This window comes from Syngnathus acus, chromosome 13, assembly GCF_901709675.1.
Source record: "Syngnathus acus chromosome 13, fSynAcu1.2, whole genome shotgun sequence".
NCBI lineage: Eukaryota > Metazoa > Chordata > Actinopteri > Syngnathiformes > Syngnathidae > Syngnathus > Syngnathus acus.
In genome coordinates this window covers 581,500-608,999 of record NC_051098.1, presented here as the reverse complement: position 1 = coordinate 608,999, position 27,500 = coordinate 581,500, and the positions used below count along the sequence as shown (strand labels likewise).

General features: G+C 48.9%; 2 long non-coding RNA genes, 7 other non-coding genes and 3 pseudogenes across 9 annotated transcripts in view; 9 read left to right on the top strand and 3 right to left on the bottom strand.

Moving 5' to 3' along the window:
• Positions 1-1,053: 1,053 nt before the first annotated feature.
• LOC119133163 lies at positions 1,054-1,165 on the bottom strand. Its single transcript, XR_005100085.1, has one exon. It is a non-coding gene; the product is annotated as a U5 spliceosomal RNA (small nuclear RNA).
• Positions 1,166-2,147: 982 nt separating this feature from the next.
• On the top strand, positions 2,148-2,338 carry LOC119133144. The gene has a single exon (XR_005100074.1). It is a non-coding gene; the product is annotated as a U2 spliceosomal RNA (small nuclear RNA).
• Positions 2,339-2,620: 282 nt separating this feature from the next.
• On the top strand, positions 2,621-10,740 carry LOC119132881. Its single transcript, XR_005099965.1, has 4 exons — positions 2,621-2,831; positions 2,908-3,075; positions 10,215-10,283; positions 10,363-10,740. It is a non-coding gene; the product is annotated as an uncharacterized LOC119132881 (long non-coding RNA).
• LOC119133132 lies at positions 3,025-3,188 on the top strand. Its single transcript, XR_005100065.1, has one exon. It is a non-coding gene; the product is annotated as a U1 spliceosomal RNA (small nuclear RNA).
• LOC119133160 lies at positions 6,164-6,364 on the top strand (annotated as a pseudogene).
• Positions 8,507-8,616, bottom strand: LOC119133166. The gene has a single exon (XR_005100088.1). It is a non-coding gene; the product is annotated as a U5 spliceosomal RNA (small nuclear RNA).
• LOC119133143 lies at positions 9,601-9,791 on the top strand. Its single transcript, XR_005100073.1, has one exon. It is a non-coding gene; the product is annotated as a U2 spliceosomal RNA (small nuclear RNA).
• On the top strand, positions 10,481-10,644 carry LOC119133133. The gene has a single exon (XR_005100066.1). It is a non-coding gene; the product is annotated as a U1 spliceosomal RNA (small nuclear RNA).
• Positions 10,741-13,208: 2,468 nt separating the features above from the next.
• On the top strand, positions 13,209-13,386 carry LOC119133152 (annotated as a pseudogene).
• An 811-nt stretch (positions 13,387-14,197) lies between these two features.
• On the top strand, positions 14,198-14,349 carry LOC119133138 (annotated as a pseudogene).
• A 676-nt stretch (positions 14,350-15,025) lies between these two features.
• LOC119133159 lies at positions 15,026-15,240 on the top strand. The gene has a single exon (XR_005100082.1). It is a non-coding gene; the product is annotated as a small nucleolar RNA U3 (small nucleolar RNA).
• Positions 15,241-24,531: 9,291 nt separating this feature from the next.
• The window catches only part of LOC119132892, a 4,672-nt gene continuing 1,703 nt past the window's right edge, over positions 24,532-27,500 (bottom strand). Inside the window, exons 2-3 of the long non-coding RNA XR_005099977.1 lie at positions 27,147-27,152; positions 24,532-24,543 (exon numbers count right to left, since the gene is read on the bottom strand). This is a non-coding gene — a long non-coding RNA (uncharacterized LOC119132892). The remainder of the gene's footprint in view (positions 24,544-27,146; positions 27,153-27,500) is intronic.

Here is a 27,500-nt window from a genome sequence, read left to right as displayed (position 1 = left end):
GGTGTCAGATGTGATGCCCCCAGCCTCACACGCTGTCTCCTGTTGGTCAGGAAGCTGGTGATCCACTGACAGGTGGAGGCAGGCACCGCAAGCTGGATGAGCTTCTGTTGGAGGATGTCAGGAGCGATGGTGTTGAACGCCGAGCTGAAGTCCACGAACAGGATCCTGGCGTACGTTCCTGGGGTGTCCAGGTGGTGCAGGATGTAGTGCAGTCCCATGTTGACCGCATCATCCACTGACCTGTTTGCCCGGTAGGCAAACTGGAGGGGGTCAAGCAGGGGGCCCGTGACATCCTTCAGGTGGTTCAGCACTAACCTCTCGAAAGATTTCATGACCACAGATGTCAGTGCGACAGGTCTATAGTCATTCAAACCTGTGATGGCGGGCTTCTTGGCCACTGGAACGATGGTGGAGCTCTTGAAGCACGAGGGCACCTCACACAGCTCCAGAGAACGGTTGAAGATCCGTGCAAAGGTGGGCGCCAGCTGCTCAGCGCAGACTTTCAAGCAGGAAGGTGAAATATGTCCTTCACCTTTGATGAACGTTCTTACTTCCTTGTGGAGTATTGAGGGAATGAACATGATCAGAGTAGTTCTTTTTAAAATGTAAAATCAAACTGCGATATTACTGTTTACCATGTAAATTAGAGCATTGTTTCAATGCGACGTTGAACATTATGTCGCTGTTACGACCTAAATGACAGCATCAAGCTTCCTCTGTGACAAGAAAAGTTAAATATTTATAACTTACATTAACACTATACTGTTAAAGAAGGATCTTAGAACCAATATCTTTTTCTCAGCTGGATGTCTCTCTAAAGAGTTCATCCGTATCTCCAAAACATTTTTTTCCACTCCTCAAAGCATAATTGACAGGTCTGTCTTTCTAAAGAAGTACTCCAAACGCAGGTCCTTATATGTTTATCGAAAACAAGTAACATTTAAGTATTCTAATTTGTAATCAATTATATTGAAAATGTAACTATTACGTAAGGTAAATCTGCTGAATTGAATGTAGAGTTCGTGATCGATGTTATCTTCAACAGCATTAGGTAGCTCCGCTTTCGCAGAGCATCAAAAAATTGAGATAGACTCTTGTTGTTCCTCCCCACGGAAATCTTTAGTAAAAGGCGAAAGATTTATACGATCTGAAGAGAAACGAGTGAACTACTGAGGGGGTCTAAACGGGCCACCCCATTGCTGGTCTCACCAAATTAACAGGCGGTCTCACGCTGAAATTGCAGCAACCATTCCTTCTAATACAAACAATAGACGTTCATAGATTTACTATACTTAGAAGGACTCCACCTAAATAGACAGTTTAAACGAGTATTTTGTGTTCATTAATGTGTTTTTTCCTTTAAACATTGTTGGCGCACAGGATTACGGATACCTGATTCACGACGTTGGCGCTCGTTATTTCAAACAGCGTCACCTATCGATTGGGCAACTATTTTGAGTGTGAGTTTTGAACGTATAAACAGTTGTATGTCTTGGTCCGTGTACTTTTGGTATGAGAACGGGAAATGATCCGATTTCCGTGTGTTATTTTCACATTTGTAATTTCAGATTTTTATTCAACACAAATCGGGAAACAAAAGACGATCGTAATTTCTCAAATGAGTGTTAAGAAATGCCGGCATGGATTGGAATGCAATTCACCTCCACTGCGATGGTGGCATTCGAGGGTTAATGTAATTTGCCACAGCAGAAAATAGGAAGTAGTTTGGCGAAGTGGGCCGCGTGTTTTTTTTTCTGCGTGTTTTTTTTTTCCGTCAAAATGTTCATCAAACAGCTATTGTGCTTTCGGTCCCGAAATGTATCCAAAGATCGGATTGTTTTTGGCGAATGACTAATTCGTTTTGTTGGTCATTAATAGCTATTCCCATCAGGAGCTCAGTTCATCGTTATTCTATTGGGTCAACGTGAACCAACTGACACTAAACCTACGTGAACACCCGAAAATCTGCAACCATTTGATCGATGCGCAGGTTGAAAACAGCACAGTGACGCATTATCATTCCAGACTGTTAATAGTTGTTGTTTGGGTGGTCGCTACGTGGCATTAGTATGAGTCGATATATTCAAACCGTAACTTGAATTGGTAGTCTCTTTATTGAAGTAGTTTCCTCATACCCAGTTTTGGTTATCGCTTCTCGGCCTTTTGGCTAAGATCAAGTGTAGTATCTGTTCTTATCAGTTTAATATCTGATACGTCCCCTATCCGGGGACCATATATTAAATTGATTTTTGGAGCAGGGAGCTGGAATAGGTGCTTGCTCTGTCCACTCCACGCATCGACCTGGTATTGCAGTACCTCCAGGAACGGTGCACCCCCCTCTACTGGTCAAATCGAGAGTAGTTTACATCACAATCCGTTAGCTTTATTCTCACAGGATAAAGCAGAAAGTCAATGACGTCTTGATAGGGTTTGATTCAAGTTCATGACGGCTCGACTTGAGCGGCAGCAAGAATTTACGTAACCGTTCTAAAATATGATTAAAATGTCTTTCATTGCTTGAGATTTTCCTTTCATGTTCATGAATTTTTAGTACAATTCTTGTTCTCAAAAGTTTAAGAAAATGTAATTTCCAAAACTTGTTCAGAAAAAGAAATATATATTTTCTGCGGTAATGTTGGAGATTTTCAATAAATACAAATTCATACCGTTTTAGGGTTCTCAGGTGAAAAGAGGCAATGCATGATGGGCATGTTTTGACTTCATTTATTATGGTTTATTATGGTTGCTGCCATCACCACTAGATGGCGACTCTAAGAAAAAGGAGGTGAACAAAGGCGTGGAGGCAGTAGAAAAAGAAGCAAAGCATGATGGTAATGTTTTTGAATCTATTTTTTACTTAATTTATAATGTTTGGTTTTGTAATGACTAAAGGTGTACTATGTTCAGTTCTACGAATGCTGTCTCATCCACCGAATATGTTGCTCACACTTTTGTAGCAAATTAGCCTCTGACTGAAGATGGTGTGCGCGGTAAAGACTTCGGCCCCGGCGACTTGTACAACTCATACTTACCTGGCAGGGGAGATACCGTGATCAAGAAGGTGGTTCACCCAGGGTGAGGTTCAGCCATTGCACTCCGGTTGTGCTGACCCCTGCGAATTCCCCAAATGTGGGAATCTCGACTGCATAATTTCTGGTAGTGGGGGACTGCGTTCGCGCTCTCCCCTGATCAAAATGTAAATAATAACCAAATAATAATCAATTGCGTTTCACCCAAATATAAAACGCACCACTTGATGGCGATTCTATGGAAATGTTTACACTTAAAACGTGTTGTTGTGAGTCCACGCTTGCTCTGCTGCTCATAGCGTTCGGTTCCAACTCCCTTCCCCGACCTGTTTGTTTGCATTGTGCACGTTCTCCACTCTGGTTTCCTTCCATTTCCCCAAAACATGCATGATAGGCCCCATTGAGCGCTCCAAATTGCCCGTAGGTGCGAGCGCGGACGGTTTTTCGTCTCTGTGTAACCTGCGATTGACTGGCAAACGTTTCAAGGTGTCCCCCGCCTACTGCCCGATGACTGCTGGGATTGGCTCCAGCACGCCCGCGACCCCCCGTGGGGACAAGCGGTACAGCAAATGGATCGATGGACAATACAAAGTATTCGTCATCAGTGCTCACGGCCGGTGGATGAACTGAAACGTGTCTACAATGTAAAGTTGATTGTTTGGCTACTATAGGCATTTTTAAAAGCCTCATGATGTTATTTTTCAATGACGTCGACGCTCAATCTAATCTAACATAGTCCTTTACTAGTCGTGGTGTAGTGAATTTGGACAAAGGTTGCCCTCTGGGTAAAAATGGTACTCGTCGCCCGATGGAGTCAAGACTATACCGTATTTTCCGCACTAAAAGGCGCACCGGATTATAAGGCGCACCTTCAATGAACGGCCCATTTTAAAACTTTGTCCATATATAAGGCGCACCGGATTATAAGGCGCATAAAATAGAAGCTATACTGCAACAAACTGAGGTTGACTAGGGTTGTGGTATGCATCCACTAGCCAATAACCAACGAGCCCTCTGTAAACAATCGCGTTTCTCAAACGATCTCCTATAAAATGATCGGAACTGACTAAAGTTCGATCTAACGCATTGGTTGTCAGGTTTAATTAGCTGACTGAACAACTATTAAGAGAAGAGCAACAGCAAACAAACCACAAGTGAGACAGAATATTAAGTCTTTTCTCGCGAGGAGTGCAGTACAGACAGCTTACAACAATCTCACTACACTAAATATCTGTGTACACTCCCGCTCTTTTTATTTGGATTTGCCCTACCCACAATTATGAGACAAAAGCCCCTAAAGGAAGGGGGAAGCACGTGGGCTTTGCCTCGTAAGCAAAAAATCACCAGGTGTTACATACTAATAAGAACGTGAGGAAAAAGAGTTTGAGTTGAGAAGAGAAAGTCCTTGATCTCTAGTCAAAACATAGCAAGGGATGTTTTACGACCTTGTGTAGGATGAGACAAGCTAGGTTATTTATTACTGGATACGCGCTAACATAATCTTACGATCAAGATAGTTTGGAAAACCCAGACTTTGATGGTCACTTGTAGGTTCATCTGAGGTGCAAGACAGCAATGAGGCATGTTGTCTAACAAAGTGGTCTTTGTTAAGAAGGAACTGTCTCGGTAGATGTCTTCTTTTTGCTGAGTTGTCAGCTGCGTCCTGTCTGACCCAGCTGTAACCTCTCTCCTGGCCCAGCCGTACCTTTTCTCTTCTGTGGTACATCAATTAAACAGCAAGGCCAAACAGCAAGCATATATTGCAGTAATATTGCGGTAAAGCATTGATTAGAGAACGCATGATAACATATATATACATTTTTCTAACATTGGTACTACTTACCTATGTTTCCCTTCCATATCGATCCGTAGATTTACTCGAAACATTAACAGAGCAGCCTATTTTGACATGAAATAGCCTGGTACGTATAGCAGCTATCGTGATAGCATTAGCCATCCGCAAAGTCCCACGAGCCTCAGCTCGCAATCTCCCATGAGCCTCAGCAAAGCGTAAACAATCGCGTTTCTCAAACGATCTCCTATAAAATGATCGGAACTGACTAAAGTTCGATCTAACGCATTGGTACTACTTACCTATGTTTCCCTTCCATATCGATCCGTAGATTTACTCGAAACATTAACAGAGCAGCCTATTTTGACATGAAATAGCCTGGTACGTATAGCAGCTATCGTTATAGCATTAGCCATCCGCAAAGTCCCATGAGCCTCAGCTCGCAATCTCCCATGAGCCTCAGCAAAGTGTAAACAATCGCGTTTCTCAAACGATCTCCTATAAAATGATCGGAACTGACTAAAGTTCGATCTAACGCATTGGTACTACTTACCTATGTTTCCCTTCCATATCGATCCGTAGATTTACTCGAAACAATAACAGAGCAGCCTATTTTGACATGAAATAGCCTGGTACGTATAGCAGCTATCGTTATAGCATTAGCCATCCGCAAAGTCCCATGAGCCTCAGCTCGCAATCTCCCATGAGCCTCAGAAAGTGTAAACAATCGCGTTTCTCAAACGACTCCTATAAAATGATCGGAACTGATTAAATTCGATCTAACGCATTGGTACTACTTACCTATGTTCCCTTCCATATCGATCCGTAGATTTACTCGAAACATTAACAGAGCAGCCTATTTTGACATGAAATAGCCTGGTACGTATAGCAGCTATCGTTATAGCATTAGCCATCCGCAAAGTCCCATGAGCCTCAGCTCGCAATCTCCCATGAGCCTAGCAAAGTGTAAACAATCGCGTTTCTCAAACGATCTCCTATAAAATGATCGGAACTGACTAAAGTTCGATCTAACACATTGGTACTGCTTACCTATGTTTCCCTTCCATATCGATCCGTAAATTTACTCGAAACATTAACGGAGCAGCCTATTTTGAAATGAAATAGCCTATTCGGTGACGCCCGCTGACTACAGTTGCCGTAATGTTGGGAAGCGATGCGACCTTGTAATTTACTAGTCGTACTAAAACGTACTGAAACATTTTGGCAGAGCACTGTGTACAACCAGTATGGATCAACAAATTCATCAATTGATCCATATATAAGGCGCACTGTCGGCTTTTGAGAAAATTTTAGGTTTTTAGGTGCGCCTTATAGTCCGGAAAATACGGTACTTTCAGGGATCATTTCTATAGCGCTTAATTTGAGAAATGCTTTTCTAAAGTGACGGTCTCGCTAACTACGACGATGAGAATTGAGCGTGAAGCTGGCGTAGGATAATGATTTATCATATTCAAGATTCAATATTCAAGAGTTTTTTTATTCGCCATGTTTGAGCGTGCCAAACAAGGAATTTGACTTCGGTAAATCACAGCCTCTGTTCAACATTTAGGTGACTAACAACACTCAGGACATGTGAAAAATGGCAAATATTCTCAAACATCCCCTGATCTTAAACTCCCAAAAGGGCAAGGAAAACTCAAAACTCCAGCTAGGGTAAATGAGAAACCTTGAGAAGAGACCACAGATAGGAAGGGCCCTCTTCCAGGATGACCAGGCTGCAATGGATGCAGAGAGGACACATAGTACAAACAGTGTAGACAAATTCAAAAAAGGTGTGGAGAGCAGGATGTTATTGCTCAGTAATGACTCTGAGACTCTAAGAGTGGTGTGAGTTCATCAGAGCAACAGCCTGGGGGAAGAAGCTGTCTCTGTGTCTGCTGGTTTTGGCGTACCGAGCTCTGTAACGCCGTCCGGAGGGGAGTAGTTCAAACAGACTGCAACCTGGGTGAGAAGGGTCTGTAGAGATGTTCCTTGCACGTTTCCTGGTCCTGGACAGGTACACGTCTTGGATAGATGGGAGGTTGATTCCAATGATTTTTTCAGCAGTCCTGATTGTCCGTTGCAGTCTGTGCTTGTCTTGTTTGGAGGCCGATCCAAACCAGACAGTGATGGAGGTGCAGAGGACAGACTGGATGATGGCAGTGTAGAAGGTCTTCAGAAGCACTCGCGGCAGGTTGAACTTCTTGAGCTGTCTCAGGAAGTACAGCCTCTGCTGGGCCTTCTTCCGGACAGAGTCTATGTGGCCAGTCCATTTCAGGTCCCGAGAGATTGTGGTTCCCAGGAACTTGAAGGTGTCTGTGGAGAGAATAGTATTACTGCGGATAGTGAGGGGTAAAAGTGGTGAAGGGTCTCGCCTGAAATCCACTGTCATCTCCACGGTCTTGAGCGAGTTCAGCTCCAGGTGGTTTTGGCTGCACCAGTGGACCAGCCGCTCCACCTCCTGTCTGTACGCAGCCTCATCACCGTCCTGGATCAGTCCGATGAGAGTGGTGTCGTCTGCATACTTCAGGAGCTTCACAGGAGAGTCACCTGAGGAGAAATCATTGGTAGAGAGAGAAGAGCAGTGGGGAGAGGACGCACCCCTGAGGGGCTCCAGTATTGGTGGTCCGGGTGTCAGATGTGATGCCCCCCAGCCTCACACGCTGTCTCCTGTTGGTCAGGAAGCTGGTGATCCACTGACAGGTGGAGGCAGGCACCGCAAGCTGGATGAGCTTCTGTTGGAGGATGTCAGGAGCGATGGTGTTGAACGCCGAGCTGAAGTCCACGAACAGGATCCTGGCGTACGTTCCTGGGGTGTCCAGGTGGTGCAGGATGTAGTGCAGTCCCATGTTGACCGCATCATCCACTGACCTGTTTGCCCGGTAGGCAAACTGGAGGGGGTCAAGCAGGGGGCCCGTGACATCCTTCAGGTGGTTCAGCACTAACCTCTCGAAAGATTTCATGACCACAGATGTCAGTGCGACAGGTCTATAGTCATTCAAACCTGTGATGGCGGGCTTCTTGGCCACTGGAACGATGGTGGAGCTCTTGAAGCACGAGGGCACCTCACACAGCTCCAGAGAACGGTTAAAGATCCGTGCAAAGGTGGGCGCCAGCTGCTCAGCGCAGACTTTCAAGCAGGAAGGTGAAATATGTCCTTCACCTTTGATGAACGTTCTTTACTTCCTTGTGGAGTATTGAGGGAATGAACATGATCAGAGTAGTTCTTTTTAAAATGTAAAATCAAACTGCGATATTACTGTTTACCATGTAAATTAGAGCATTGTTTCAATGCGACGTTGAACATTATGTCGCTGTTACGACCTAAATGACAGCATCAAGCTTCCTCTGTGACAAGAAAAGTTAAATATTTATAACTTACATTAACACTATACTGTTAAAGAAGGATCTTAGAACCAATATCTTTTTCTCGGCTGGATGTCTCTCTAAAGAGTTCATCCGTATCTCCAAAACATTTTTTTCCACTCCTCAAAGCATAATTGACAGGTCTGTCTTTCTAAAGAAGTACTCCAAACGCAGGTCCTTATATGTTTATCGAAAACAAGTAACATTTAAGTATTCTAATTTGTAATCAATTATATTGAAAATGTAACTATTACGTAAGGTAAATCTGCTGAATTGAATGTAGAGTTCGTGATCGATGTTATCTTCAACAGCATTAGGTAGCTCCGCTTTCGCAGAGCATCAAAAAATTGAGATACTCTTGTTGTTCCTCCCCACGGAAATCTTTAGTAAAAGGCGAAAGATTTATACGATCTGAAGAGAAACGAGTGAACTACTGAGGCGGGTCTAAACGGGCCACCCCATTGCTGGTCTCACCAAATTAACAGGCGGTCTCACGCTGAAATTGCAGCAACCATTCCTTCTAATACAAACAATAGACGTTCATAGATTTACTATACTTAGAAGGACTCCACCTAAATAGACAGTTTAAACGAGTATTTTGTGTTCATTAATGTGTTTTTTCCTTTAAACATTGTTGGCGCACAGGATTACGGATACCTGATTCACGACGTTGGCGCTCGTTATTTCAAACAGCGTCACCTATCGATTGGGCAACTATTTTGAGTGTGAGTTTTGAACGTATAAACAGTTGTATGTCTTGGTCCGTGTACTTTTGGTATGAGAGAACGGGAAATGATCCGATTTCCGTGTGTTATTTTCACATTTGTAATTTCAGATTTTTATTCAACACAAATCGGGAAACAAAAGACGATCGTAATTTCTCAAATGAGTGTTAAGAAATGCTGGCATGGATTGGAATGCAATTCACCTCCACTGCGATGGTGGCGTTCGAGGGTTAATGTAATTTGCCACAGCAGAAAATAGGAAGTAGTTTGGCGAAGTGGGCCGCGTGTTTTTTTTCTGCGTGTTTTTTTTTTTCGTCAAAATGTTCATCAAACAGCTATTGTGCTTTCGGTCCCGAAATGTATCCAAAGATCGGATTGTTTTTGGCGAATGACTAATTCGTTTTGTTGGTCATTAAAAGCTATTCCCATCAGGAGCTCAGTTCATCATTATTCTATTGGGTCAACGTGAACCAACTGACACTAAACCTACGTGAACACAGGAAAATCTGCAACCATTTGATCGATGCGCAGGTTGAAAACAGCACAGTGACGCATTATCATTCCAGACTGTTAATAGTTGTTGTTTGGGTGGTCGCTACGTGGCATTAGTATGAGTCGATATATTCAAACCGTAACTTGAATTGGTAGTCTCTTTATTGAAGTAGTTTCCTCATACCCAGTTTTGGTTATCGCTTCTCGGCCTTTTGGCTAAGATCAAGTGTAGTATCTGTTCTTATCAGTTTAATATCTGATACGTCCCCTATCCGGGGACCATATATTAAATTGATTTTTGGAGCAGGGAGCTGGAATAGGTGCTTGCTCCGTCCACTCCATGCATCGACCTGGTATTGCAGTACCTCCAGGAACGGTGCACCCCCCTCTACTGGTCAAATCGAGAGTAGTTTACATCACAATCCGTTAGCTTTATTCTCACAGGATAAAGCAGAAAGTCAATGACGGAGGGTTTGATTCAAGTTCATGACGGCTCGACTTGAGCGGCAGCAAGAATTTACGTAACCGTTCTAAAATATGATTAAAATGTCTTTCATTGCTTGAGATTTTCCTATCATTGTTCCATGAATTTTTAGTACAATTCTTGTTCTCAAAAGTTTAAGAAAATGTAATTTTCAAAACTTGTTCAGAAAAAGAAATATATATATATTTCTGCGGTAATGTTGGAGATTTTCAATAAATAAAAATTCATACCGTTTTAGGGTTCTCAGGTGAAAAGAGGCAATGCATGATGGGCATGTTTTGACTTCATTTATTATGGTTTATTATGGTTGCTGCCATCACCACTAGATGGCGACTCTAAGAAAAAGGAGGTGAACAAAGGCGTGGAGGCAGTAGAAAAAGAAGCAAAGCATGATGGTAATGTTTTTGAATCTATTTTTTACTTAATTTATAATGTTTTGGTTTTGTAATGACTAAAGGTGTACTATGTTAACAGTTCTACGAATGCTGTCTCATCCACCGAATATGTGTGCTCACACTTTTGTAGCAAATTAGCCTCTGACTGAAGATGGTGTGCGCGGTAAAGACTTCGGCCCCGGCGACTTGTACAACTCATACTTACCTGGCAGGGGAGATACCGTGATCAAGAAGGTGGTTCACCCAGGGTGAGGCTCAGCCATTGCACTCCGGTTGTGTTGACCCCTGCGAATTCCCCAAATGTGGGAATCTCGACTGCATAATTTCTGGTAGTGGGGGACTGCGTTCGCGCTCTCCCCTGATCAAAATGTGAATGGTAACCAAATAATGATCAACAATTGCGTTTCAGCCAAAATATAAAACGCACCACTTGATGGCCATTCTATGGAAATGTTTACACTTAAAACGTGTCGTTGTGAGTCCACGCTTGCTCTGCTGCTCATAGCGTTCGGTTCCAACTCCCTTCCCCGACCTGTTTGCATTGTGCACGTTCTCCACTCTGGTTTCCTTCCATTTCCCCAAAACAGGGGTGGGCAAACTACGGCCCGCGGGCCACATCCGGCCCACGGGACCGTTTAATCCGGCCCGCCAACCCTGAATTAATTGTATTATTAAACTTTTTTTTTTGTCATTTTGCCTGCAATGACTGCGTTTCCCCAGTAGATGGGGAACCGCTCGCCTGCGCATTTACTACCGGAAGCCGTGTCAGAAAGCTCGGTGCACACTCACAAGTGCGTGTACGTACGTACTCAGTAGTACGGACATGGCGCACTCGCGCTCTATTTGTATCAGTCCCGAATTTAGAGCGTGGGCTGTGACGACAGCATTCTTGTAATTCGCTCGCTGAGCTTTCAGATACAGTTTTACGCTAAAGCCACCCACAAACCTTCCCCTGGAATCCTTCCATTAAAATGAGTGGCCCGAAGAAAAGAAGTGAGTGCCGAATGTTAAAAGAGTGGCCAATTTGACTCGACGTACGCGACGTGACGTTCAGCCACATCAACCCGTCACAGATCGAGGTAAACGGATCTCTCCTAAGAATTGCCACAACAAATTTTACTCCAGACTATGATGCACTAGCAAAAAAGGGAGACCAACAACACTGTTCCCACTGAAAATGAAGGGGAGGCTCTCATGTTTGTTGTAAAAAAATGCATTTTGAATATGATTTGTACACATAGCAGGGATTGAAACTAGCGACCATTCTCATTTTCAAACAATGCAGGATGCTCAAGGACATTGATGCACCAACTGTTTGCGACTAATCTTAACCTGTAAAGTTCTTAAGGCTTGCTTTAAGGAAGTGTTTCCCGTTTCCTCACCTCTGTTACCAGGTGTTTGTGAGTTAAAACTCTGCTCTGATGTTCAGATACCCCTCACCGTGTTGCCGTTTTGATTACTTTATTTGGATGTATGCTTTCACCGATTCTTCAAGATGATATATTTGGTCAGAATGTTTGCTGTTTGATGTGATCTCATAAGATAAACATTTTTCATTAATCTGACCTGCAGGCACTGAAGTGATGGAGACTGTTATTCATAATAATAGTGTCGTATTTTATGAGAATCACTGATAGCAGTTTTTTAGTGATTTTTTTTTTTAATGCTGTTAATAAATGCATTTGTTTTCAAAAAACTTGTTTGGAATATCCATGCTTTACTACCTACTAAAGGCCAAAATCTTTTATGCAATGACCTTTACAGGTCGCTTATATTACTTCACACAAACACTACGTCCATCTGCTCCTGGTTCGGCCCTCCGGTCCAAATTTAGAACCCAGTTCGGCCCGCGAGTCAAAAAGTTTGCCCACCCCTGCCCCAAAACATGCATGATAGGGCCCATTGAGCGCTCCAAATTGCCCGTAGGTGCGAGTGTCAGCCATCGATATATTTAAACCGTAACTTGAATTGGTAGTCTCTTTATTTAAGTGGTTTCCTCAGACCCATTTCTGGTTATCGCTTCTCGGCCTTTTGGCTAAGATTGATTGATTGATTGATTGATTGATATCTTTATTTCGAACATCCAAAACAAAAAAAGAAAGAAAAACAAAAAAAAAACAAAAGCAAATAACACTAAAGTGCCACATAAGTCCATACAAAACAAACAAACAAAAAAAATAAACCAACAAATAGAAGTAAATACATTAAATAAATTAATTAATTAATAATAATAATACATAAGTAAATAAAAAAAAAATAAAGAATGCTCGAAAAGGAGTAGGAGGAAGCATAGCTTTTTAGATTCCTACCCCTTTCTCACTTCATCCATTAAACCAACGATTCAACATACTATACTGTAATTCTACAATATAACACAAGTAGACAAACTTGCACACTTATTGTTCTGTTTCATTTTTACTTGTGTGTAGCCCTTTGGCACTCTTAACCTTTGTACCCGCTAAACAACATATTTTTATACATTTTTTTAAACTGGTGGATATTTGGACTTTGCTTGAGTTCCTCACTTAGATTGTTCCATAGTTTGACCCCGGTTATAGTTATACAGAAACTTTTTAAGGTTGTTCTTATGTTTAAGATTTTGAAGTTGTGATTCCCTCTTAACTTATAACCTCCCTCCCGATGCCTAAATAAGTTTTGGATATTATCTGGTAGTTGTTTTGCTTTTGCCCTATACATGATGATTGCTGTTTGATAAGATACTATGTCAGTGAATTTCAATAGTTTGGATTGTATGAAAAGTGGATTTGTGTGTTCCAAGTAGTTGACTTTATGAATAGTCCTTATTGCTCTTTTCTGCTGAATGATAAGTGGCTGTAGTGAAGTTTTATAAGTATTCCCCCAAACCTCAGCACAGTAATGCAAATAGGGCAAGACTAGAGAACAATAAAGTGTACGAAGTGAATGATAATCCAGTAATTCAAGTGTAGTATCTGTTCTTATCAGTTTAATATCTGATACGTCCCCTATCCGGGGACCATATATTAAATGATTTTTGGAGCAGGGAGCTGGAAATAGGTGCTTGCTCCGTACACTCCATGCATCGACCTGGTATTGCAGTACCTCCAGGAACGGTGCACCCCCCTCTACTGGTCAAAATCGAGAGTAGTTTACATCACAATCCGTTAGCTTTATTCTCACAGGATAAAAGCAGAAAGTCAATGACGGAGGGTACTGGTCAAATCAAGAGTAATTTACTCAGGAAGACATCGCAATCCATTCTCACAGGATAAAGCAGAAAGTCATGTCTTGATGGGGCTTGATTCAAGTTCATGACGGCTCGACTTGAGCGGCCGCAAGAATATACGTAACCGTTCTAAAATATAATTAAAATGTCTTTCTTTGCTTGAGATTTTCCTATCATTGTTCCAGGAATTTTTAGTATAATTCTTGTTCTCCAATTTTTAAGAAAATGTAATTTTCAAAACTTGTTCAGAAAAAGAAATATATATATTTTTTCTGCAGTAATGTTGGAGATTTTCAATAAATACAAATTCATACCGTTTTAGGGTTCTCAGGTGAAAAGAGGCAATGCATGATAGGCACGTTTTGACTTCATTTATTATGGTTTATTATGGTTGCTGCCATCACCACTAGATGGCGACTCTAAGAAAAAGGAGGTGAACAAAGGCGTGGAGGGAGTAGAAAAAGAAGCAAAGCATCAGTTTTCAGTTTATTTAAAGGAAAGGTCGACATGTAACATCAAAGTTTCATGGACTGGCCTGACTCAGTTCAAGAACTGTTTTACAGCAGGTTCCTATAACATTACATACATTTCAATACAATATATACAATATAGATATATATTATTGTTAATGGGTGCAAGTTTGGTTTGTTATTAAAAAATATGTGTATAGCCGTTTAAAGCATGATGGTAATATTTTTGAATCTATTTTTTACTTAATTTATAATGTTTTGGTTTTGTAATGACTAAAGGTGTACTATGTTAACAGTTCTACGAATGCTGTCTCATTGCGAATTCCCCAAATGTGGGAATCTCGACTGCATAATTTCTGGTAGTGGGGGACTGCGTTCGCGCTCTCCCCTGATCAAAATGTAAATGGTAACCAAATAATAATCAATTGCGTTTCACCCAAATATAAAACGCACCACTTGATGGCGATTCTATGGAAATGTTTACACTTAAAACGTGTCGTTGTGAGTCCACGCTTGCTCTGCTGCTCATAGCGTTCGGTTCCAACTCCCTTGCCCGACCTGTTTGTTTGCATTGTGCACGTTCTCCACTCTGGTTTCCTTCCATTTCCCCCAAAACATGCATGATAGGCCCCATTGAGCGCTCCAAATTGCCCGTAGGTGCGAGTGCGGACGGTTTTTCGTCTGTGTGCCCTGCGATTGACTGGCAAACGTTTCAAGGTGTCCCCCGCCTACCGCCCGATGACTGCTGGGATTGGCTCCAGCACGCCCGCGACCCCCCGTGGGGACAAGCGGTACAGAAAATGGATCGATGGGCAATACAAGTATTCGTCATCAGTGCTCACGGCCGGTGGATGAACTGAAACGTGTCTACAATGTAAAGTTGATTGTTTGGCTACTATAGGCATTTTTAAAAGCCTCATGATGTTATTTTTCAATGACGTCGACGCTCAATCTAATCTAACATAGTCCTTTACTAGTCGTGGTGTAGTGAATTTGGACAAAGGTTGCCCTCTGGGTAAAAATGATACTCTCGCAGATGACATCCCGCCGCCGCCCGTAATGGAGTCAAGACTATACTTTCAGGGATAATTTCTATAGCGCTTAATTTGAGAAATGCTTTTCTAAAGTGACGGTCTCGCTAACTACGACGATGAGAATTGATGTTCCTTCCTGAGCGTGAAGCTGGCGTAGGATAATGATTTATCATATTCAAGATTCAATATTCAAGAGTTTTTTTATTCGCCATGTTTGAGCGTGCCAAACAAGGAATTTGACTTCGGTAAATCACAGCCTCTGTTCAACATTTAGGTGACTAACAACACTCAGGACATGTGAAAAATGGCAAATATTCTCAAACATCCCCTGATCTTAAACTCCCAAAAGGGCAAGGAAAAACTCAAAACTCCAGCTAGGGTAAATGAGAAACCTTGAGAAGAGACCACAGATAGGAAGGGCCCTCTTCCAGGATGACCAGGCTGCAATGGATGCAGAGAGGACACATAGTACAAACAGTGTAGACAATTCAAAAAGGTGTGGAGAGCAGGATGTTATTGCTCAGTAATGACTCTGAGACTCTAAGAGTGGTGTGAGTTCATCAGAGCAACAGCCTGGGGGAAGAAGCTGTCTCTGTGTCTGCTGGTTTTGGCGTACCGAGCTCTGTAACGCCGTCCGGAGGGGAGTAGTTCAAACAGACTGCAACCTGGGTGAGAAGGGTCTGTAGAGATGTTCCTTGCACGTTTCCTGGTCCTGGACAGGTACACGTCTTGGATAGATGGGAGGTTGATTCCAATGATTTTTTCAGCAGTCCTGATTGTCCGTTGCAGTCTGTGCTTGTCTTGTTTGGAGGCCGATCCAAACCAGACAGTGATGGAGGTGCAGAGGACAGACTGGATGATGGCAGTGTAGAAGGTCTTCAGAAGCACTCGCGGCAGGTTGAACTTCTTGAGCTGTCTCAGGAAGTACAGCCTCTGCTGGGCCTTCTTCCGGACAGAGTCTATGTGGCCAGTCCATTTCAGGTCCCGAGAGATTGTGGTTCCCAGGAACTTGAAGGTGTCTGTGGAGAGAATAGTATTACTGCGGATAGTGAGGGGTAAAAGTGGTGAAGGGTCTCGCCTGAAATCCACTGTCATCTCCACGGTCTTGAGCGAGTTCAGCTCCAGGTGGTTTTGGCTGCACAGTGGACCAGCCGCTCCACCTCCTGTCTGTACGCAGCCTCATCACCGTCCTGGATCAGTCCGATGAGAGTGGTGTCGTCTGCATACTTCAGGAGCTTCACAGGAGAGTCACCTGAGGAGAAATCATTGGTGTAGAGAGAGAAGAGCAGTGGGGAGAGGACGCACCCCTGAGGGGCTCCAGTATTGGTGGTCCGGGTGTCAGATGTGATGCCCCCCAGCCTCACACGCTGTCTCCTGTTGGTCAGGAAGCTGGTGATCCACTGACAGGTGGAGGCAGGCACCGCAAGCTGGATGAGCTTCTGTTGGAGGATGTCAGGAGCGATGGTGTTGAACGCCGAGCTGAAGTCCACGAACAGGATCCTGGCGTACGTTCCTGGGGTGTCCAGGTGGTGCAGGATGTAGTGCAGTCCCATGTTGACCGCATCATCCACTGACCTGTTTGCCCGGTAGGCAAACTGGAGGGGGTCAAGCAGGGGGCCCGTGACATCCTTCAGGTGGTTCAGCACTAACCTCTCGAAAGATTTCATGACCACAGATGTCAGTGCGACAGGTCTATAGTCATTCAAACCTGTGATGGCGGGCTTCTTGGCCACTGGAACGATGGTGGAGCTCTTGAAGCACGAGGGCACCTCACACATCTCCAGAGAACGGTTGAAGATCCGTGCAAAGGTGGGCGCCAGCTGCTCAGCGCAGACTTTCAAGCAGGAAAACTTTCTAAGTGCCAACGGCTCTTGCGCCGTAAAGTGTCCGCTCTGGCTGGTTCCCGCGCTCGGCCACAAATAGCAGAAAATCAGCCTCTTCCCCTGGAGCTCACGCCAACTCTGGCGAAAAATTTCTAAGTGCCGGCTCTTGCGCCGTAAAGTGTCCGCTCTGGCCGGTTCCCGCGCTCGGCCACAAATAGCAGAAAATCAGCCTCTTCAGGTACCAGGGGTTGGGGTACCAGGGCTAAGTGCAGTACCAGCTTCGGTCTTTAGGTGCGCCAGAGTACAATGAGTTGGTCCCCCTAGTTAGTGTACTCATTACCTTTACCCCCAAATCGCAAAATATAGTCAGAACGAGTGTAGGGAACACAACATTTTGGCAGAAGAACCAGGCGGCTGGTGTCTCGAGCGTTGGGTTAGCCCCCAGCTAGTGTTCCCTGCTCGGACACCGAACCTAGGGGCGAAAGGCAAAGCACTCTGGAAGTGCAAGACAGAGAGTGAAAATATTTCTAAGTCCAACAACTCTCGAAAATATTTCTAAGTCCAACAACTCTCGAAAATTCTTCTAAGTGCCACAGCGCTCGAATATTTTCAAAGTGCCACAGCGCTCGAATATTTTCAAATAGCAGAAAATCAGCCTCTTCCCCTGGGGCTCACGCCAACTCTGGCGAAAACTTTCTAAGTGCCAACGGCTCTTGCGCCGTAAAGTGTCCGCTCTGGCCAGTTCCCGCGCTCGGCCACAAATAGCAGAAAATCAGCCTCTTCCCCTGGAGGTTACGCCGACTCTGCTGAAAAATTTCTAAGTGCCAACGGCTCTTGCGCCGTAAAGTGTCCGCTCTGGCTGGTTCCCGCGCTCGGCCACAAATAGCAGAAAATCAGCCTCTTCCCCTGGAGGTCACGCCAACTCTGGCGAAAAATTTCCAAGTGCCAACGGCTCTTGCGCCGTAAAGTGTCCGCTCTGGCTGGTTCCCGCGGTCGGCCACAAATAGCAGAAAATCAGCCTCTCCCCCTCCGAAATTTGGCAACATTTTTCAAAGTCCCTTCAGGTACCAGGGGTTGGGGTACCAGGGGTAAGTGCAGTACCAGCTTCGGTCTTTAGGTGCGCCAGAGTACAATGAGTTGGTCCCCCTAGTTAGTGTACTCATTACCTTTACCCCCAAGTCGCAAAATATAGTCAGAACGAGTGTAGGGAACACAAAATTTTGGCAGAAGAACCAGGCGGCTGGTGTCTCGAGCGTTGGGTTAGCCCCCAGCAAGTGTTCCCTGCTCGGACACCGAACCTAGGGGCGAAAGGCAAAGCACTCTGGAAGTGCAAGACAGAGAGTGAAAATATTTCTAAGTCCAACAACTCTCGAAAATATTTCTAAGTCCAACAACTCTCGAAAATTCTTCTAAGTGCCACAGCGCTCGAATATTTTCAAAGTGCCACAGCGCTCGAATATTTTCAAATAGCAGAAAATCAGCCTCTTCCCCTGGAGCTCACGCCAACTCTGGCGAAAACTTTCTCAGTGCCAACGGCTCTTGCGCCGTAAAGTGTCCGCTCTGGCCGGTTCCCGCGCTCGGCCACAAATAGCAGAAAATCAGCCTCTTCCCCTGGAGGTCACGCCAACTCTGCTGAAAAATTTCTAAGTGCCAACGGCTCTTGCGCCGTAAAGTGTCCGCTCTGGCTGGTTCCCGCGGTCGGCCACAAATAGCAGAAAATCAGCCTCTTCCCCTGGAGGTCACGCCAACTCTGCTGAAAAACTTCTAAGTGCCAACGGCTCTTGCGCCGTAAAGTGTCCGCTCTGGCCGGTTCCCGCGGTCGGCCACAAATAGCAGAAAATCAGCCTCTTCCCCTGGAGGTCACGCCAACTCTGGCGAAAAATTTCTAAGTGCCAACGGCTCTTGCGCCGTAAAGTGTCCGCCCTGGCTGGTTCCCGCGCTCGGCCACAAATAGCAGAAAATCAGCCTCTTCCCCTGGAGGTCACGCCAACTCTGCTGAAAAACTTCTAAGTGCCAACGGCTCTTGCGCCGTAAAGTGTCCGCTCTGGCCGGTTCCCGCGCTCGGCCACAAATAGCAGAAAATCAGCCTCTTCCCCTGGAGGTCACGCCAACTCTGCTGAAATTCTTCTAAGTGCCACAGCGCTCGAATATTTTCAAAGTGCCACAGCGCTCGAATATTTTCAAAGTGCGAGCACGGCTGGGAAATAGTCAAAGTTCTACATGTTTTCCATCCAAGGAAGGAAGAGTGGAGGACCGGCCGCCTCACTAAATACAGGCCGGGCGAAAATCTGCGAATGTTATCCATCCAAGGAAGGAGCGTACCGGCCGCCTCCTTAAACACAGGCCGGGCGAAAATCTGCGAATGTTATACATCCAAGGATGGAGGAGCGGCCGCCTCCTTAAACACAGGCCGCGGGGAAACACTGGCAGAATCGCGTGACGGCCGCCTGCTCCCGGCGTCCGCACGTGGACGAACACCCCCTCCCGGGGACGGCCGTCTGCTCCCGGCCGCCGTCCTTCACCCCCTCACCCTTCCGGACCCCCGTCTGCTCCCGACGGGCCTCCGAGTACCCCCACCATCTCCCCAACTGACCGACTGGCACTCATGACCCGCCTTGGTAGGGCCCCCACCGGCCCCGGCTCGCGCCGGCGTTGGGTGGACGGTTCCTCCCCACTTGCGGGTCGCACTCTAGCGCAGGCCTTGGCGCGACCGTACTGCAGCGAGACCGAGACGACCCGGATCATGCTCCTACCGGAAATCAACGGAGGCCGAGCGCGCGATCCGATTGCGGTACGCCACGTGGGCCTCCGCCGGCCGCGCCGGTCTACCGCGAATGGTGTTTCTCAAACCCTAGCCCAACTCGACGGTGCCACGGGAAGCCGTTCCACTCTGCCCGACCTCTATCCGCCTCGCCTTCCCGACCTCCGCGTCGCGGGAGGTCGTCTATCGCGCCACCGGGGCGTATGACCATCAGAGTGAGGCGTGCGGGCTCGGGGGGGCCGCAACGACCGAGTCTGACTCGGACGGGGCGCAGCTTCCCTCCCGGTCGCAGCAGTAAGCGCCGCACGCAGCGTATGAGTCACCAGCCCCCGGCGGGTTCGTCGGGAGCGCCGGTACCCTTCCGTAGCTAGTTGCCAGCTGGCCGCAGCGGGCCGCACCGACCGAGTCTGACTCGGCCGGGGCGCAGAGTCCCGTCTGGGTGACAGCGGCGCTGAGCTCGGAGGGGCCGCCGGAACCCCTTCGACCCCCCGGCTCCCACCAGTGTCGATCCAACTCCGCAATCCTGGCCGCAGCGCGAGACCGGAAGGATGGAGGGGGGTTGCAAAGCCGAAACTTGAAGGAATTGACGGGGTTCCATGTCATCTATTGAGATAGACCAATGAGAACCGCTGGACCCAAAGATGTCCGAAACGACATAAGCGCCACACTGAGCAGGCAGTGTGTGCCACATCCCATGCGCTGAGGAGCGGGGGCCGGTGAGGCCTGATACGCCAAAGGCTGAAGGCGTGGGGAACCATAAGGACCAAGGGGACCTTCCAGACTCTAAAGGTAAGTATATCTCTCTAAACTGTGTGCTAATTGTTCTAGGTGATGACCGCAATCCAACCTAAACCAGGAGATCGGAGCCGCTGCTCGGGGGTGGTCCTGAGGAGTAATCCTGACGGAGGCGGAACAATATTTGTCATACGCTCTTAGTATAGTATGGCCGTAAGGCATGTTTCCGAGTAAACAAACCGCCCAGGATGGCCGTTCTGGGTTACCAAAATCGGCTGAGGCGCAGCTTGGTGAGGGGCTGCTGCTGCTCGAGCGACCTCCCCGTGGCGTGCTTGAGGTTGGGCACGTGCGCGGTCAGCGAATCAACCTCTCCGGGGGCCATGGGGACCAACCACCGGAGGCATTGCTTGGGGTCCCCGACCGGCTTGTAGTCACTTCTACGGGCCATGGTTGCGAAAACTCCTCACAACTTGCTCAGTCAGACGATGGAATGGAGACGGAGGGTGAGGCAGACACTGACCTGTCACCCCCGGGGCGAGCGTTGGCGCGGACCCCTGAACGGATCTTGGTGCATCTACCCCGATTGGACTCGGACTGCCCGATGTGTGGTGTGGAGGTGAGTGGCGCTCGCAGGCTGGAGAAGCATTTTGGGATCCGACACGCGGGTGTGGTCGTCGAGTATGCGTGCCGCAAATGCGATAGACAAAGTGAAAACAGCCATTCTATTCTATGCCACGTCCCTAAGTGTGAGGGGATGTGTAAGGACAGGGACGACCAAGGGGTCGCCTGTGACCTCTGTGGGCGCTGTTTCCGAACAGCTGTTGGAGCGTCACAACACAAGCGGCACGTCCATACAAAGGAATGGTTCGGGTCCGAAAGGAGAAGGAGCCTGGTCTTGCGGGTCCCGAATGCTACAAAGCTCTGGAGTGTGGCGGAGGTGGAACGCCTGAAAGAACTGATGAGGGAACATGGTGACGATCGAAAGAAGAACGAGATAGTCTCCCGGTTGCTGGATACGGGCAAGACTAAGGAGCAAGTGAGGAATAAGTGGAAGGCCCTGCGCGGTGATGTGACAGGCAGTTTGCCGGGTGCGAGAAGGCGGGCACTAGCGGACAGGGCGCTACCCCCTAGATGGTCCCCGCCATCGACACTTCCAGATCTGGTGGAAAATAAAGTTCTGGAGGTCTTAGGCACTGGTGATGAGGAACACCGAGCCACTGCCGATATAATCAGGGAAGCAGGTCGGAAGCCTGATTTGATCGAGTCTTCTGCTAGTGGTGTCATGACGGCGCTTGGGGGCAAGGTGGGATGGCCAGAAAGGGCAGCGGGATCCAGAAAGTGAGGTCGAAACATGAAAGGCTGGGAGAGGCGGCTCGCCCTAAAGAAAACTGTGTTTTATCACCAGCAAAAGGGCTACTCAGAGGGGATGAAGGGGCTGGCACGGCGCGTCCTTGATGGCCTGACGCCCCTGAGATGTGACTTGCCGCAATCCCTGGTGTATGAGAAATTCCGTGACAAATGGGAAACACTGAGGCCATTTCACGGACTGGGAGACTTCCATGTGGGATTTACCGCTGACAATGAGCCATTCTACCACCCGATCCTTGCTGCCGAAGTGACGTCTAACTTGGCTAAGATGGACAGTAACTCAGCGCCGGGCCCAGATAAGATTAGAAGACAGGCTCTCAAAAACTGGGACCCGGCAGGAAAACAACTGGCGAGGCTGTTCACGACATGGATGGTACGTGGAGTCATTCCCCAAGTCTTCAAGGAGTGCAAGACACGATTGCTACCCAAATCAACTGACCCGTATGAGCTGGGTACTGTGGCAGGCTGGAGACCTGTGACGATAGGGTCAGTCGTGTTGAGGTTGTTTGGGCGGATAATGACGATGAGGCTGGCCCGAGCCTGTCCCGTTAGCCCCCGGCAGCGTGGTTTTGTCGCCAACGCGAGTGGATGCCAGGAAAACCTTATGATCCTTGACCGGATTATGGGGCACTCGAGGTTGGTGGGCGAGCCGCTGGCAGTCGTGTTCATTAACTTTGCGAAGGCTTTCGACTCCGTATCCCATGATCATATCCTATGTGTGTTGGGACAACTGGGCGTGGACAAACGTGTAATTGACCTGATTCGTCAGTCATTTGTGGGCTGCTCTACAAGGGTGGGCTGCGGTGGAACCTATACCGAGCCCATTCTCATGAAGGTTGGGGTGAAGCAAGGCGACCCGATGTCCCCACTGCTCTTCAATCTTGCTATGGACCCTCTCATCCATAAACTCGAACGCGAAGGAAGCCACTTCCACTGGGGCGACCGCCGAATCGCCACACTGGCCTTTGCCGATGACTTAGTCTTGGTGAGCTGCTCGAAGGAGGGAATGAGGAGAAATTTGGGGATCCTGGAAGACTATTGCCAGCTTACGGGGCTGGCGGTCCAGCCCCGCAAGTGCCACGGTATCTGGATGGGTTCAGAGGATGAGGGCCGAGAAGCCTGGGCGCTATGTGGACAGCAGATACACATGGTCACCCCGGGCGAATCGGTGCGATATCTGGGAGCTGACATAGTGCCGTGGCAGGGAATTGTCTCTCCGGATGTGACGGGACAGGTAGACGATTGGTTACGGAAGATTTCGAAGGCTTCCCTGAAGCCTTCGCAGAAAGTGAAGATCTGTAACTCATTCCTAATCCCCAGAGTGGCTTTCCGAATGGACGTAGGCAAGGTATCGGTGACCAGGATAAAGCTGGTAGACGGGAAGGTGCGGATGGCTGTGAAGAGGTGGTTGCGTCTCGACCCGTCCACGGGCGGGGGGATCATCTACTCACGGGCACGCGATGGTGGTCTGGGCATCCAAAAGCTGTCCGTCACTATTCCCAGAATACAGGTCAGGCGTACCTGGAAACTCTGTTGGTCTTCGGATAATTGGCTGCGGTCTCTGGCTACTGAGGCAGTACAAAAGCCTGCCTGGACAAAACTGTGGGTCGCAGCAGGAGGAGAGCCGGACGGAGTGCCGACACTAGGCACAGGGGGCGCCGTCCCGGCTGCTGTTGCAAGCGTGCCAGTCCTCCCAAACTGGCGGCGTGCGGAAAATTTGGCTTGGGAGGCCTTGCAGGTCCAAGGTGTGGGTGTCGACCTGTTCCGTAACGATGTGATCAGTAACACGTGGATCGCGGAACCCCTAGCTGTGAGATTTCGTCAGAGACACTATCTGATCGCACTCGCACTGAGAGCTGGGGTATACCCCACCCGGGAGTTTCGTGCGAGAGGCCGAACTGGAGTGGAAGCAACCTGCAGGCGCTGCAACGTTGGACTGGAGACGTGTCCGCACATTCTGGGCCAATGCGCTTCTGTGAAGCGTAGCAGGATACAACGCCATAACAAGATATGCGAGCTGGTGACCACTGAGGCAGAACGGTGGGGATGGAGAGTGACCAAAGAACTACGCGTGACGGCTCCTGGAATAGGGGTCAGAATTCCAGACTTGGTGTTGAAGAAAGAAGAAGCTGTTCTGATTTTGGATGTAACCATCCGCTACGAGGGAGGAGAGTCCTTACGGCGGGCAGCAGCTGAAAAGGTGGCTCACTATCGACCAATAAGACAGCAGGTCCTGGAGGCCGTTGGCGGGAACAAGATAGAGGTCATGGGTTTCCCTGTGGGGGCCCGTGGAAAATGGCCAAGGCAGAACTTCAATGTCCTTAGGAAATTAGGGATCCCTAGTGGCAGACAAAATTCCTTTGCGGCTCTGGTAAGCCGAAGAACACTGCTGTACTCAATTGACATGCTGGCGGCCTTCCATAGCGGAAATGACTAGCAGGAAGTGCCCACCTGAAAATAATCATGAGGGTTAGGCAGACCTCCCTGACCCAAGATATCCGAGAGTACGCACGCTGGGCGTAGTGGACCAATCGGAAACATCAGACGACTGAGCGGGAGGACCCATAGGAACGGAGGGATCTCCCAGAAACCCTCACCCACCCCCCTTGAAGGTAAGTATACCTCTCTAACCTGTGTGTTAACTGTTGCAGGATGAGGCTCGGGAACAACGTAGTCCAATCCACCCTTGACGAGTAGGACTTGCACACATAACACTGAGCACTTGACACTTAGGCGACCAGCCTAGGGGTAAACATTTTACAAGAAATGGCCGTGTGTGAATTCTGGACTGGCCGTGGGCTCTGAGCCCTTACTGAGTTGATCCCGAAGTGTGGAGGGGAAAACATATACCCAGGGGCGCCGGCCTGGGATATCAAGAGTGGCGGAGACGCAGTTCGGAGGGGGGCTGTGTCGCTCGAGTGTACCCCCCGCGGCGTGCTTGAGGTTGGGCACGTCGTGTTGGACCAACCACCGGAGGATTGCTTGGGGTCCTCAACAGGTCTGTAGTCACTTCTACAGGCCACGGCTGCGAAAACTCCTTTGGTTCGGAAGTCCGTACTAACAGCTGCACAGAGTCGGAGCCACAGTCAGTCTGACCGAAGGAGCGGGTGGATACAGGCTGGCAGAGCTTCTGACAACTCCTCAGTGGAACATGACGTCCGTCCTCTCGGGAATGAGAGTAGGGGTGACGGGCGTCGTAAATGGGCCACAGCTCGTTAGGAGGGCGCGGTAGACAGTGCCCCCCCCCCGGCTGGAATATACGGAGTGGACCGCAATGGGGTCTGAGGGGCATCGTGGAAATGCTCGAATGAGGGTAAGAGCATGTAAGGCAAACGAGTGAGGGGGAATGGGAGGTCCCTGTGCGACGGTACGGCAGGCAGCGGGTGAAAATATGGGGGCCGCTGCTGCGCTTGTCAGGGAAGTAGGTCAGAGGCCTGAACTGACCGAGTCTCCTGCTTCGGATATCATGTCGAGCCGCGGGGCTGCATGGTGTCGATCTTGGCTAGCGAGAATGCTCGGTGGCGGGCCCAGGCAGGATCAGGGACAGGCTCCCTGGGCTGGGCCCGGCGGAGAAGCAACTGCGAGGCTGTTTGCAACATGAATAATACGTGGAGTCACCGAACTCTCGAGGGGTCCGAGACCCGGCCGTTGTAGTTGCTAGCTGGCCCCTGGGGCTGGGTGCCATGGCAGGTGCGGACCTGTGGTGGCGGGGTGGGCTGCGCACCGACGGCTGCGTTTATCGGCTCCAAGAGGGTTTGTGTGACTCGGTTTCTTATGACCATATCCTGCATGTATTGGGAAATTGGCGAGGTTTGACATGGAATCGGGCGATTCGTCGTCTGAGTGTGGACTGCTCGACAGGATGGGTTGTGGTAGCACCTGTGCGCAACTCATAATTTAGTGTGGATTCTCTCATCCATACGTTCGAACGCTAACACCGCATCTTCTGGGGCGGCTGCCGACTCGCCGCGCCGGCTCAAGCCTATGGGCTGATCCAGACGACTTGCCTTGCGGAGGGACGTAGTCTTACTCCTGAGGGTGGATCACTGGACAGAATCGGGTACGGGTCTGTAACCAGGGGGTGCGTGTGGAAGGGAAGGGGCGGATAGTGTGACGTGGTGGTGCGCACAGGCTAGTCCGCGGTCTGGGCAGCCATCAACTCGCGCGCACTCCGGTTGGTCCAGCGATAGCCGGTGGGTGTCTAACGCCCCCGGTGCGCAGAGCCGTACGATACTGGCCCGGGGTGCTCCAGTAGGATTTTGGGGCATCCCACTCCCGGTAAACGATATAGCATGTTTGAGAAGAGCCCGGTGCTAAATGACTTGCATACGACCTGATTCTGGGTCAGGGTCTCGTAAGTAGCAGAGCAGCTACCTCGCTGCGATCTATTGAGAGTCAGCCCTCGATCCAACCTTTTGTCAGCCGGTGCACCTCCGGGGGCCGGTCGGCAACCCCCCCCCCCCTGCTGGAGGTGGCGGGTACCAGGGGCGGGGTGGAACTTTGTCGAATTTAGGGAGGCTGCCGCGGGAGGGAGGCCGGCCCGGCGATGAGGCAGCGTCGGCGGGCGGCGGGCGGAGTCAGCCTCCCCTTAGTGTAACTTAGTCTCCGGAGAATGACAGCGGGCGCGCGTAAGAGGCTCGTCCGGGGATGAGGCAGCATCCTCGGGCGGCAGGCGGGAGGAGGCAGCCTCCCCTTAGTGTAACTTAGCCTCCGGAGAATGACAGCGGGCGCGCGTAAGAGGCTCGTCCGGGGATGAGGCAGCATCCTCGGGCGGCGGGCGGGAGGAGGCAGCCTCCCCTTAGTGTAACTTAGCCTCCGGAGAATGACAGCGGGCGCGCGTAAGAGGCTCGTCCGGGGATGAGGCAGCATCCTCGGGCGGCAGGCGAGAGGAGCCAGCCTCCCCTTAGTGTAACTTAGTCTCCGGAGAATGACAGCGGGCGCGCGTAAGAGGCTTGTCCGGGGATGAGGCAGCATCCTCGGGCGGCGGGCGGGAGGAGGCAGCCTCCCCTTAGTGTAACTTAGCCTCCGGAGAATGACAGCGGGCGCGCGTAAGAGGCTCGTCCGGGGATGAGGCAGCATCCTCGGGCGGCAGGCGGGAGGAGGCAGCCTCCCCTTAGTGTAACTTAGTCTCCAGAGAATGACAGCGGGAGCGCGTAAGAGGCGAGTCCGGGGACCAGGCACCCTCCCCGGACACCGAACGAAGCAACGTCCCCCTCCCGCGGTGACAAAAAAAATCCACTCCTGGTACCTAAAATTTTCTCCAGCGGCGGGCTGGGGGTCTAATCTTTCTCCGGGCCGAGAAAAGAGCACTTTCCCCCGGACACCGAACGAGGCAACGTCCCCCTCCCGCGGTGACAAAAGAAATCCACTCCTGGTACCTAAAATTTTCTCCAGCGGCGGGCTGGGGGTCCAATCTTTCTCCGGGCCGAGAAAAGAGCACTTTCCCCCGGACACCAAACCAGTCAACGTCCCCCTCCTGAGTGGAAAAAAAAAATCCACTCCTGGTACCTAAAATTTTCTCCCGCTCGGTGCGCTCCCGGCGGGTGGCCTCGGCCGACGCCAAGCAGCTGGCTTAGAACTGGAACGGACCAGGGGAATCCGACTGTTTAATTAAAACAAAGCATCGCGAAGGTCCACGGCGGGTGTTGACGCGATGTGATTTCTGCCCAGTGCTCTGAATGTCAAAGTGAAGAAATTCAATGAAGCGCGGGTAAACGGCGGGAGTAACTATGACTCTCTTAAGCATGTATGCCGGGGGTCACGGGAAATGGCAGTCACCCAAGGGGAGCAGTCGCAGGCGGGCTGCTCCTCGGCTGTCAGT